This window comes from Carcharhinus amblyrhynchos, chromosome 20 (assembly GCF_965287045.1).
Source record: "Carcharhinus amblyrhynchos chromosome 20, sCarAmb.v2.hapA, whole genome shotgun sequence".
NCBI classification, from domain to species: Eukaryota; Metazoa; Chordata; class Chondrichthyes; order Carcharhiniformes; family Carcharhinidae; genus Carcharhinus; species Carcharhinus amblyrhynchos.
The window spans coordinates 2,041,394-2,054,337 of NC_137343.1; the positions used below are offsets into that span (position 1 = coordinate 2,041,394).

Here is a 12,944-nt window from a genome sequence, read left to right on the forward strand (position 1 = left end):
ACCAGAACTGCGCACAGTGCTCCAAGTGGGGTCTGACAAGGGTCTTATAAAGTTGCAGCATTATCTCCCGACTCCTAAACTCAATCCCTCGCTTTAATGAGGGCCAGTACACCATTCGCCTTCTTGACCACATCCTCCACCTGCGAGGCCGATTTAAGAGTCCTATGGACCCTGACCCCAAGGTCCTCCTGCTCCTCAACATTGCTAAAACTCCTACCCTTGATATTGCACTCCTTCATCCCATTGGTTGTGCCAAAATGGACCACTACACGTTTATCTGCGTGATAATGATGATCATGAATTGATTGTCGATAGTCATAAAAACCCATGTTGGATAGGAATTGAAAGTTGATCTGTGAGATTGTTGCCTATTTGACCAAACACGAGATCAATTTTATTCTATTTGTGAAAAGCACGCAGAATATTATGTTGAAGATTTATCAAAAATAAATTTGTACTATGTTAGAAAATGGCTGAATAAAACTGGCCTTGATTGGACTTCAAGTGGGTGTGCGAATGATATGTTTTGCACTGGAAACCCAAGTCTTAACCCGTCGAGTACAATTTGTCTCGTGAGGCCCATGTGAGCTGACCATGGGTGCATTTTGACTTGGATCAGTGTGAAATGCTGTAGGAAGCTTTTCTTCCAACGAGTTCAGCAAGTAAGCACGCTGTCCAGCCTTTGTTGCTAAAATATATTGGATGATTGAGCTGATGTTAATGCTGTTCACCTTGCTGTTTTTGAACTTTCCTTTTGCTTATGCTTTTGATACAGGAAATTGGCCTCCACTGATTTTATTACTTGGAAATTATTAAACTCAAAATTCCCTGAAATTTGAGCTGAGATTTGCAGTCAGTGAACTTGGATTGCAGATCAGGCGAAAGATGATTGGACAGACATGATTGTGAAACCCTTAACAGACTGCATTGATCTATGTTAATAGACGGGAACAGTGCAGGACCTTTCACCCTTTAATTGTAGTTTAACATCTTACAAGGTGATTCATAATTCAAAAGCAGTTAATGAAATGATGAATAGGAAAAAATGTCATTCTCATAAAAAGGCATCCAAGTGATTTGTTTTTGCTGCCTCTGCACCGCATCACTTGTCACATGCCTGGTGAACATCCAGCACACTGAACATTAAACATTGTAAAAACAGAAGACTGGTCATACGGAATAGGTCAGACAACATGTCTGGAAAGAAAATCCAAGTTAATATTTTAACTTGAAGATCTTTCATCAGAACTGGAAAATGGTTAAAACATGTGAGAGGCTTAAAACAAATAAAGGCTGGAAAAGATCAGAGAGAAAAGAACAAAAGAAAAGACAGGAGAGATTAGTTGACATTAATTTAAAGGTGATGAGCTTTAAAAAAGCTGCTTGTTTGGACATTGGTTTTGAAGGTGTGATTCACAGCCTGCCAACATCTTGAATGGAAACATCTCAATGCTGCCAAAATGTACTGATTTTAGAATTGCAAATAATGTTAAATATATGAAAGATAAAAGCAAAATACTGCAGGTTCAAATATATAAGAACATAAGAAATAGGAGCAGGAGTAGGCCATCTGGCCCTTCGAGCCTGCCCCGCCATTCAATAAGATCATGGCTGATCTGTCGTGGCTCAGTTCCACTTTCCGGCCCTCTCCCCATAACACTTAATCCCCTCTCTTATCAAAAACCCATCAACCCGCTTCTTGAAAATATTTAGCGAGGCAGCCTCCACCACTTCAATGGGTAGAGAATTCCAGAGATTCACCACCCTTTGAGTGAAGAAGTTCCTCCTCAACTCCGTTCTAAAACGCCCCCCCCTTTATCTTGAGGCTGTGCCCCCTAGTCCTACTGTCTTTTTTCAGTGGGAAGAGTCTCTCCACCTCTATCCTATCCATCCCATTCATCATCTTATACGTCTCAATGAGATCTCCCCTCATTCTTCTAAACTCCAATGAGTACAAGCCTAGTTTATTCAGCCTCTCCTCATAGTTCAACCCCCTCAACTCCGGTATCAGCCTAGTAAACCTCCTCTGCACTCCCTCCAAGGCCAAAATATCTTTGCGCAGGTGCGGCGCCCAAAACTGCACACAGTACTCCAGCTGCGGCCTCACCAATGCCCTATACAGCTGCAGCAAGACCTCCCTACTTTTATATTCAATCCCCTTCGCTATGAAGGCCAGCATCCCATTCGCCTTCCTGACCACCTGCTGCACCTGCAAGCTGGGTTTTTGCGACTCATGCACAAGGACCCCGAGGTCCCTCTGCACCGTCGCCTGCTGCAGTTTTTCGCCCCGTAAGTAATAGTCCTTCCTACCATTCTTCCTACCAAAGTGGACCACCTCACACTTGCCAACATTAAATTCCATTTGCCATTTCCTGGCCCATTCGCCCAGCCTATCTAGATCCTTCTGCAGACTCTCCACACCCTCTGCACAATTTGCCGTTCCCCCAATCTTGGTGTCATCCGCAAATTTCGACACCCTACACTCGGTTCCCTCCTCCAGATCATCTATATAAATGGTAAAAAGCTGAGGCCCCAGCACCGACCCCTGGGGCACTCCACTAGTCACCATCCGCCAATCCGAATAGCACCCGTTGACCCCCAGTCTCTGCCTCCTATTTGACAACCAATCCTCTATCCACGCTAACACCCTACCCCCAACTCCATGCCCCCTGACCTTCTGCAATAACTTCTTATGAGGTACTTTGTCAAACGCCTTCTGAAAATCCAGAAAGACCACATCCACCGGCTCTCCTCTATCCACCGCCCTAGACACATCCTCATAGAACTCCAGTAAATTTGTCAGACACGACTTCCCTTTAATGAAACCGTGCTGCGTCTGCTCTATCAAGCAATTGCCTTCAAGATGCCTCGCAATTTCCTCCTTAATGACAGATTCTAACATTTTACCTACCACAGACGTTAAACTAACCGGCCTATAATTCCCTGCCTTTTGCCTGGCACCCTTCTTAAACAACGGCGTAACATTAGCCGTTTTCCAATCTTCCGGCACTTCCCCGGAATCCAGCGACGTTTGGAAAATAACCACCAATGCATCCACTATAACCTCCACCATTTCTTTCAGAACCCTCGGATGCATTCCATCCGGTCCTGGAGACTTGTCCACAATCAGTCCCTCCAGTCTGTCGAGCACCGCCTCTCTAGTAACAGTAATGTCATTAAGACCCTCCAGTCCTACCACCTTTCCATCTCTAACACCCGGCAAATTATTCACGTCCTCCTCCGTGGAGACAAACAAAAAAGTTATTCAATACCTTAGCCATATCCCCATCCCCTACCACTAGGTCCCCTTTCTCATCCTCTAAAGGACCAACGTTCACCCTAGCCAGCCTCTTCCTTTTTATATATTTATAAAAACTCTTGCTATCCTTTTTTATATTAAGCGCTAGCCCAGCTTTATATAACTAAGTACTTGGTGGTTGATTAGTTAATTATTCAGATGCAGAATTATTTGTCTTACTTTGTCATTGTGTTAAAACCAATAAATTCTGGAAATACTCAGCATGCCGAGCAGCATTTACAGATAGAGAGAAATAGTTAATGGGTGGAATTTCCCATCTCACCCGCCATGGGAATTGTAGCAGGCAGGACAGAATATTTGGCAGACTGTGTAGAGGCCCATTGAGGGGCGACCTGGTTGAGGTGCTCAAGATTATGAGGGACATGGACAGGGTGGATAGAGAGCAGCTATTTCCCTTAGTTGAACAGTTAATTACAAGGGATGCAAGTTAAAAGTGAAGGGTGAGAGGTTTGGGGGTGGATTTGAGGAAAAACCTTTTTGCCCAGAGGATTGTGATGGATTGAAATGCACTGTCTGGAGGGTGGTGGAGGCAGGATGCCGCATATCCTTTAAGCATCTGGATGAGTATTTGGCATGCCATAACATTCAATAACTTGTCTATGGGCCAAGTGCTGTCAAATGGCATTAGGTGGGCAAACCAGGGCCCTTCATGCTTGGTGTTGATTCGATGGGCTGAAGGGTCTCTTCTGCACTATAGTATTTTGTAATTTTTTGACCTTGGATGGGAATGTCTAGCCTTGTGGCACATGCAGCTAGAAAATCCGCCCAATGTTTCAAACCAATGACTTTTATCAGAATTGGTGGAAGATCATTGACCTGAAATGTTAACTCTTTCTCTCTCTCCATAGATGCTGCTGGACCTGCTGAGTATTTCCAGCATTTTCTGCTTTCATTTCAGAATTCCCACTTCCAACAGTTGTCTTTGTTTAGTTGAGTGGCCTTGTGGGATTGAATGCAAATAAACTGCTGAACAAGATATATTGAGAGGCTGTGAATGGGGACTGAGTGGAGATTTATGAATGAGCTCAGATACAAAGGTCAGGAAACCTCCTGCTGATTACCACCCTCCACCTCCCCTCAGCTGATGAATCATCATCTTCTATGTTGAACACCACTTGGAGGATGCAGTGAGGGTTGTGAGAGCACATAATGTAGGAAGGGCACTTCAACCTATATTAGTAAGAGTGGTTTGGTCCCATCACTATTAATTGAGCTGGCTCAGTCCTGAAGGACTTAGCTGTCAGATTGGACTGGCAGCAGGCAGTAATAAGAGAGAAAAGCCTACCAGATCTGAGTCCTCGCCAATCTATTTTTCCCCAGTGCATCTGTCCGTGACAGAACTGATAGGTGGCCATAGCACTGCATCATCCATGTGGGGACAAAGTTTCATAATGACATTGAGAACACCCTCCACCATGTTGTGTGGCATTGCCACCGCGCTGAACAGGATTGATTCAGCACAGATTTCACAACTCAAAACTGCATCTATGAGGCACCCTGGGTCATCAGGAATTGCAGAATTGTATTCAAACATAACCTGTAACCTCATGCCTAGCATATTTCCCCTTTACCATTACTAAAAGTCCAAGGGATCAATCCTGTGCAGAGAAGTGTGCCTAAAAATGAGTTGCACTCCTGTTGGAGCTATGACATCGGCACAAAAGACATGGCTGAAACAATTTGTATGACTACAAAGCTGGCAATCTGGAAAATTGCCCAAGTATGCCCTATCCACAAACAGAGGGAAACTTGAATCTGATGAGTTACTGCCCTATCTGTCCACTCTCAGTCATAAGCAGATTGATGGCAGGTGTCATTGACAGTGCAATCAAGCAGTACTTACTCTTCCATCTCCTGCTCACTGCTCAGTTTCGCCAGGGCATCTCAGCCCAGACTTCATTACAGCCTTGTTCCAAACATGTACAAAAGGGTTGAGTTCCAGAGATGAAGTGAGAGTGACTGCTATTGACATCGGGGCAATATTTGATCAAGTGTGACATCAAGGATCCTGAGTAAAATTGAAGTCAGTGGGAGGAATGTTTTCCACTGGTTGGAAACATACCTAGCAGAAAGGAAGATAGTTGAGGTTGTTAGAGGCCAATCATTTAAACTCCACGAGTTACTTGGTTTTCCCCAAGGCAACAATGTCATCTTCAGCTTCTTCAATGACCTTCCCACCAGCATAAGGTCAGAAATGGGGATGTTTGTAGTGTTCATTCAGTACCATTTGTGACTCCTCAGACACTGAAGCAGTTCATGCTTGCATGCACCCAGAGCTGGACAATATTTAGGCCAGGGCTGATGAGGGGCAAGTAACATTTGTGCCTTACAGATGTCAGACAATGACTGTCTTCAACAAGAGAGAATCTAACCATCTCCCCTTGACACTCAAGGGCATTAGCTTTGCTGAATCCTCCACTATCAACATCCTGGGGGTTACAACAGACCAGAAACTAAACTGGATTAGCCAGTTAAATATTGTAGCTGCAAGAGAATCAGAGACTAGGAATTCTGTGACAAGTAACTTATCTCCTGACTTCTCAAAATCTATATACTGGCTACAAGGCACAAGTCAGCAATTGATGGAACACTCTCCAATTGTGTGGATGAGCGCAGCTCCAACAACACTCAAGAATCTCAACATAATCTTGGATAAGGCAGCCACTTGATTGGCTCTCCATCCACCACACTGTAGGGATTTGGACTTGGCACTAAATTCCAGAGTTAAAAATATTCTCGTCAAGGGATATTGGCAAAAAGGACAATTATTAATTTAAAATGCAAACTGGCTTGGCTTATTGGACAACAAATGTCATTAGTCAAGGCATGGCACAGTACATGGCATGTGTATTGGTCTGTGAATTCCAGGACTTCTGGCGTCTTCTGCTTTTGGTCTCTTGACTCAGGACTTTCTTTGAGATTTAGCTGAGGTGGATAAACTCTAACATACATAACAAGTCCATTTGCACCTTCAAGGATTCAACTTGATATGGCTGAGGTCTTGAATAACTTTTTTGTTTCGGTCTTCATGGAGGAGGACGTGAATAATTTGCCGGGTGTTAGAGATGGAAAGGTGGTAGGACTGGAGGGTCTCGATGACATTACTGTTACTAGAGAGGCGGTGCTTGACAGACTGGAGGGGCTGATTGTGGACAAGTCCCCAGGGCTGGATGGAATGCATCCGAGGGTTCTGAAAGAAATGGCGGAGATGATAGTGGATGCCTTGGTGGTTATTTTCCAGACGTCGCTGGATTCCGGGTAAGTGCCGGAAGATTGGAAAACGGCTAATGTTACGCCGTTGTTTAAGAAGGGTGCCAGGCAAAAGGCAGGGAATTATAGGCCGGTTAGTTTAACGTCTGTTGTAGGTAAAATGTTAGAATCCGTCATCAAGGAGGAAATAGCGAGGCATCTTGAGGGGAATTGCTTGATAGAACAGATGCAGCACGGTTTCGTTAAAGGGAAGTCGTGTCTGACAAATTTACTGGAGTTCTATGAGGATGTGTCTAGGGCGGTGGATAAAGGAGAGCCGGTGGATGTGGTCTGTCTTGATTTTCAGAAGGCGTTTGACAAGGTACCTCACAAGAGGTTATTGCAGAAGGTCAGGGGACATGGAGTTGGGGGTAGGGTGTTAGCGTGGATAGAGGATTGGTTGTCAAATAGGAGGCCGAGAGTGGGGGTCAATGGGTGCTATTCAGATTGGCGGTTGGTGACTAGTGGAGTGCCCCAGGGGTCGGTACTGGGGCCTCAGCTATTTACCATTTATATAGATGATCTGGAGGAGGGAACCGAGTGTATGGTGTCGAAATTTGCTGATGACACCAAGATTGGTGGAACGGCAAATTGTGCGGAGGGTGTGGAGAGTCTACAGAAGGATCTAGATAGGCTGGGCGAATGGGCCAGGAAATGGCAAATGGAATTTAATGTTGGCAAGTGTGAGGTGGTCCACTTTGGTAGGAATAATGGTAGGAAGGATTATTACTTACGTGGAGAAAAACTGCAGCAGGCGACAGTGCAGAGGGACCTCTGGGTCCTTGTGCATGAGTCGCAAAAACCCAGCCTGCAGGTGCAGCAGGTGGTCAGGAAGGCGAATGGGATGCGGGCCTTCATAGCGAGGGGGATTGAATATAAAAGTAGGGAGGTCTTGCTGCGGCTGTATAGGGCATTGGTGAGCCCGCAGCTGGAGTACTGTGTGCAGTTTTGGGCGCCGTACTTACGCAAGGATATTTTGGCCTTGGAGGGAGTGCAGAGGAGGTTTACTAAGCTGGTGCCGGAGTTGAGGGGGTTGAGCTATGAGGAGAGGCTGAATAAACTAGGCTTGTACTCGTTAGAGTTTAGAAGAATGAGGGGAGATCTCATTGAGACATATAAGATGATGAGTGGGGTGGATAAGATAGAGGTGGAGAGACTCTTCCTGCTCAGAAAGGATAGTAGGACTAGGGGGCAAAGCCTCAAGATAAAGGGGGGGGGGGAGGCGGTTTAGAACGGAGTTGAGGAAGAACTTCTTCACTCAAAGGGTGGTGAATCTCTGGAATTCTCTGCCCGTTGGTGGTGGAGGCTGCCTCGCTAAATATTTTTAAGATGCGGGTTGATGGGTTTTTGATAAGAGAGCGAATTAAGGGTTATGGGGAGAGGGCGGGAATGTGGAACTGAGCCATGACAGATCAGCCATGATCTTATTGAATGGCGGGGCAGGCTCGAAGGGCTAGATGGCCTACTCCTGCTCCTATTTCTTATGTTCTTATGTAACTTTCGTGGATCCATTTCCAGCCTACAGCTTCCTGTTAACCCGAATAATGGAAGCTACACACGTCACAGCTGCTTCTGAGTGCTTTCTCTTTCCTCAGTGGAAACAGCTTTCTAACAAAGTCTGTAGTTTTCCAGAGCTAAGTGATCATATGTTTTTTCACTCACCCTCTCTTAGCCCTGGCAATCCACTGATCTCCAAAACTGGATTATTGCAGCAATCCTCAGTCCTGTGACAGTTACTTTAGTCACTAAGCCTAATCCTTGGTTATTACTGCAGCCCTTGGCCTGAGCCCATGACAAGTAATGGCAATGTCCTACACAAATGCTAACTTCCAAGCAAGTGCCGTATTTCTGACATGTATACTCCCAGTGAGTGTTCCATTCCTAACTCTTCTCCCGTGACAAATGACCCAGCAAGTATCCTGTGACAAATGCTAACCCAACATTTGCAACTCCTGACCCATGGGAAGAGCATTCTTAGCATCCTCACTACAATCTCACCTTAATTTGAATCTCTATTGCATTGTTTGCTGGAGCAGACGAGTGAAGGAGCAGAGAGACATAAGATTTTACCTGTTTAAAAACCTGTTTAAATAAGTTTAAAGCACTTTGTTCTTTGTAGAACTGTTTAAAGCATTTATTTTATTGTATTTACTGCTTTAAGAATTCTGAGGGAGTGGTTAGAAGGAGTTGTGGACCAGCCAGCTTTAAATCAGTGCCAGGTTTAAAAGGAGGCCTGGTGTAGACAGCGGGCAGCGTCTGAGCGGGCAGTGGAGTGAGAGGGAAGTAGAGTGAGCATTTGGGGCTTAATATCAAAAGGGCTGGGGAGAAAAAGGGCCGGGTGAGTTCGTGTGGAAATTTTCAAAATTACTGCAGTGAATAATGGAGGGGCATGTGATGTGTGGTTTCTGTATGATGTGGGAACTGGTGGACCCCAGGGTCCTCCCCGGTGACCATGTCTGCAGTAAGTGCAGGTTGCTGGAGGAGCTCCAGCTCAAGGTAGATGAGCTGGCCTCTGAGCTACAGATGCTGAGGCTCATCAGGGGGAGAAAGGGTGCCATTGTCAATGGGGTGCAAGAGACATCCACCCCCCCAGACTGGCTAACTCTAAGGGTCAGGAACAAGAGGGGGCTGCTGAGAGGAGGAAGGAGGGTGGGGAGAGGAGGCCTCAGCCTCTCAAGCTGCATAACAGGTTTGAGGTTCTTGCTTCCAGTCTGGACGAGGGAGGTGAGGTCGGTGAGCAAACTGCACACGGTACAGTGATGCAGCAGGACATAGGCAAAGAGAAGGTGAAAAGGAACGTAGTTGTAATTGGGGATAGTGGGGTGAATCGTATTGACACTGTCCTTTGTCACAGTGACAAAGTGCACAGAAGGGTGTGTTGTCTGCCTGGTGCTCGGGTACAGGATGTCGCAGCTGGGCTGCAGATGAACCTGGAGTGGGAGGGTGAGAATCCGGTCGTTGTGGTTCATGTGGGTGCCGACGACGTAGGCAAAATGCGGACTGAGGATCTGGGGAAGGAGTATGAAAAGCTGGGAATGGAATTAAAAAGTAGAACTGACAAGGTGGTCATCTCTGGGCTACTGCCTGAACCGAATGCAGACGGGCGTAGGGTTGATAGGATTAAGGAAGTGAATGGGTGGCTCAGGGATTGGTGTGGGAGGAATGGGTTTGAATTTATGGGGCATTCGCACCAGTATTGGGGTAGGTGGGACGTGTTCAGGTGGGATGGGGTTGGTCTGAACCGTGCTGGGATCAGAGTGCTGGCTAATCGTGTAAATAGGACTGTAGACAGGGCTTTAAACTAATTAGGGGGGGGAGGGTGTGAGGGTAGGTGGCATTACGGGGTCTAAAGTTAAGGAGACGATACAGGTGAGGATAGAGGCCGAGGATGTCCCAATAATAGAGGGAGTAGGGGGCGTGAGTATGGTTGGTGGCGTTCCAGCAAATAAGGTCCAGGTGAAGGCTGGGATGAAGGTGCTTTATCTGAATGCGCGAAGCATTAGGAATAAAGTGGATGAGTTGGTGGCGCAGATCGACACGAATGGATATGATCTGGTGGCCATTACAGAGACGTGGCTGCAAGGTGACAGGGACTGGGAGCTGAATGTACAGGGGTATCAAGTGTTTAGGAAGGATAGGCGGGAGGGAAAAGGGGGGGGCGTAGCTCTGCTGATTAAGGATAGCATCAGGGTGGTAACGAGGGATGATATTGGAGCCAAGGAGCAGAAGGTGGAATCGTTGTGGGTAGAGATTAGGAACAGCAAAGGGAGGAAGATGCTGGTGGGTGTTGTCTATAGGCCCCCCAATAATGATCTGGAGGTGGGGCGGGCTGTTAACGCGCAAATAAGTGCGGCGTGCAGGAATGGGACGGCCGTGGTTATGGGGGATTTCAATCTGCATATTGATTGGTCGACCCATGTTGGACGCGGTGGGCTCTTGGAATGCTGCCAGGATAGTTTCCTGGAACAGTGTGTGTTGGAGCCGACAAGGGAGCGAGCTATCTTGGATCTGGTGCTATGTAATGAGGCGGGTAGAATTCGGGAACTTGCGGTGAAGGGTCCTCTTGGGGAGAGTGATTATTGTATGGTGGAGTTTCTGGTGCAGATGGAGGAGGAGAAAGTGGGTTCCCGGACACGCGTCCTTTGTTTGAACAGAGGGGAGTACGGTAGGATGAGAGAAGAATTGGCGAATGTGGACTGGGGGAGCGCGTTGGAAGGTAGGTCTGCTGAGGAGCAGTGGAGGATCTTTAAGGAGATCTTTCTTGGTGCTCAGCAGAAATTTATTCCGATGGTCAAAAAGGACCGTAGGAGGAGAGGTAATAAGCCGTGGATTTCGAAGGAGGTGAAGGAAAGTGTTAAATTAAAAGCGGAGGTGTTTAGAGTAGCTAAGAGTAGTGGGCGAGAAGAGGATTGGGAGAGGTTTAAATGTCAACAAAGATTGACAAAGAAGTTGATAAAGAAGGGTAGGAGAAACTATGAAGCTGGGCTAGCGCTTAATATAAAAAAGGATAGCAAGAGTTTTTATAAATATATAAAAAGGAAGAGGCTGGCTAGGGTGAACGTTGGTCCCTTAGAGGATGAGAAGGGGGACTTAGTGGTAGGGGATGGGGATATGGCGGAGGTCTTGAATAACTTTTTTGTTTCTGTCTTCACGGAGTAGGACGTGAATAATTTGCCGGATGTTAGCGATGGAAAGGTGGTGGGACTGGAGGGTCTCGATGACATTACTGTTACTAGAGAGGTGGTGCTCGACAGACTGGAGGGGCTGATTGTGGACAAGTCCCCAGGACCGGATGGAATGCATCTGAGGGTCCTGAAAGAAATGGCGGAGGTGATAGTGGATGCCTTGGTGGTTATTTTCCAGACGTCACTGGATTCCGGGGAAGTGCCGGAAGATTGGAAAATGGCTAATGTTACGCCGTTGTTTAAGAAGGGTGCCAGGCAAAAGGCAGGGAATTATAGGCCGGTTAGTTTAACGTCTGTTGTAGGTAAAATGTTAGAATCCGTCATCAAGGAGGAAATAGCGAGGCATCTTGAGGGGAACTGCTTGATAGAGCAGACGCAGCACGGTTTCCTTAAAGGGAAGTCGTGTCTGACAAATTTACTGGAGTTCTATGAGGATGTGTCTAGGGCGGTGGATAGAGGAGAGCCGGTGGATGTGGTCTTTCTGGATTTTCAGAAGGCGTTTGACAAGGTACCTCACAAGAGGTTATTGCAGAAGGTCAGGGGACATGGAGTTGGGGGTAGGGTGTTGGCGTGGATAGAGGATTGGTTGTCAAATAGGAGGCAGAGAGTGGGGGTCAACGGGTGCTATTCGGATTGGCGGATGGTGACTCGTGGAGTGCCCCAGGGGTCGGTGCTGGGGCCTCAGGTATTTATCATTTATATAGATGATCTGGAGGAGGGAACCGAGTGTAGGGTGTCGAAATTTGCTGATGACACCAAAATTGGTGGAAAGGCAAATTGTGCAGAGGGTGGGGAGAGTCTACAGAAGGATCTAGATAGGCTGGGCGAATGGGCCAGGAAATGGCAAATGGAATTTAATGTTGGCAAGTGCGAGGTGGTCCACTTTGGTAGGAATAATGGTAGGAAGGATTATTACTTACGTGGAGAAAAACTGCAGCAGGTGACGGTGCAGAGGGACCTCGGGGTCCTTGTGCATGAGTCGCAAAAACCCAGCTTGCAGGTGCAGCAAGAGGTCAGGAAGGCGAATGGGATGCTGGCCTTCATCGCAAGGGGGATTGAATATAAAAGTAGGGAGGTCTTGCTGCGGCTGTACAGGGCATTGGTGAGGCCGCAGCTGGAGTACTGTGTGCAGTTTTGGGCGCCGTACTTACATAAGAACATAAGAACATAAGAAATAGGAGCAGGAGTAGGCCATCTGGCCCTTCGAGCCTGCCCCGCCATTCAATAAGATCATGGCTGATCTGTCGTGGCTCAGTTCCACTTTCCCGCCCTCTCCCCATAACCCTTAATCCCCTCTCTTATCAAAAACCCATCAACCCGCTTCTTAAAAATATTTAGCGAGGCAGCCTCCACCACTTCAACGGGCAGAGAATTCCAGAGATTCACCACCCTTTGAGTGAAGAAGTTCCTCCGTTACGCAAGGATATTTTAGCCTTGGAGGGATTGCAGAGGAGGAGGTTTACTAAGCTGATGCCGGAGTTGAGGGGGTTGAGCTATGAGGAGAGGCTGAATAGATTAGGCTTGTACTCGTTAGAGTTTAGAAGAATGAGGGGAGATCTCACTGAGACGTATAAGATGATGAATGGGATGGATAGGATAGAGGTGGAGAGACTCTTCCCGCTCAGAAAGGATAGTAGGACTAGGGGGCACAGCCTCAAGATAAAGGGGGGGCGTTTTAGAACGGAGTTGAG

The 12,944-nt window shown here is 46.9% G+C and overlaps 1 protein-coding gene across 9 annotated transcripts in view; it reads left to right on the top strand.

The window, feature by feature from the left end:
- The window catches only part of pitpnm2 (phosphatidylinositol transfer protein, membrane-associated 2), a 496,848-nt gene that overhangs the window by 292,760 nt on the left and 191,144 nt on the right, over nucleotides 1-12,944 (top strand). The gene's annotated exons all lie outside the window — the stretch shown is intronic.